Genomic DNA, 283 nt, shown 5'->3' on the forward strand with positions numbered 1-283 from the left:
ACGCCTCCTCCTCCTCGCACCATAAGCGGCGTTTCCTGCTCTCGCCCGCTTGTATTTATTCGCCGTCCCGCGTAAATTCTTCCTCTGCTGACTGAAGGGGCTCCGCTTGTTTTCCTCTCGGGACTGGATTTCTTGACCTCGCCGCCACCAGTGGTTGGTCGATCGGTCGATTGGTTGGTTGACCCCATTGGGTACTCTCGGCTTTGCTTAAAAGCCCTCGAAGCTTCTTCACGTCTTCTAGCTTCCTCCCCCGAGGTGCTGTATCACCTCCATAGCACGGACG

The sequence above is a fragment of the Notechis scutatus genome, chromosome 1 (genome assembly GCF_049901735.1).
Source record: "Notechis scutatus isolate UNSWTSFEM ecotype Mainland chromosome 1, rNotScu1.2, whole genome shotgun sequence".
Lineage (NCBI taxonomy): Eukaryota > Metazoa > Chordata > Lepidosauria > Squamata > Elapidae > Notechis > Notechis scutatus.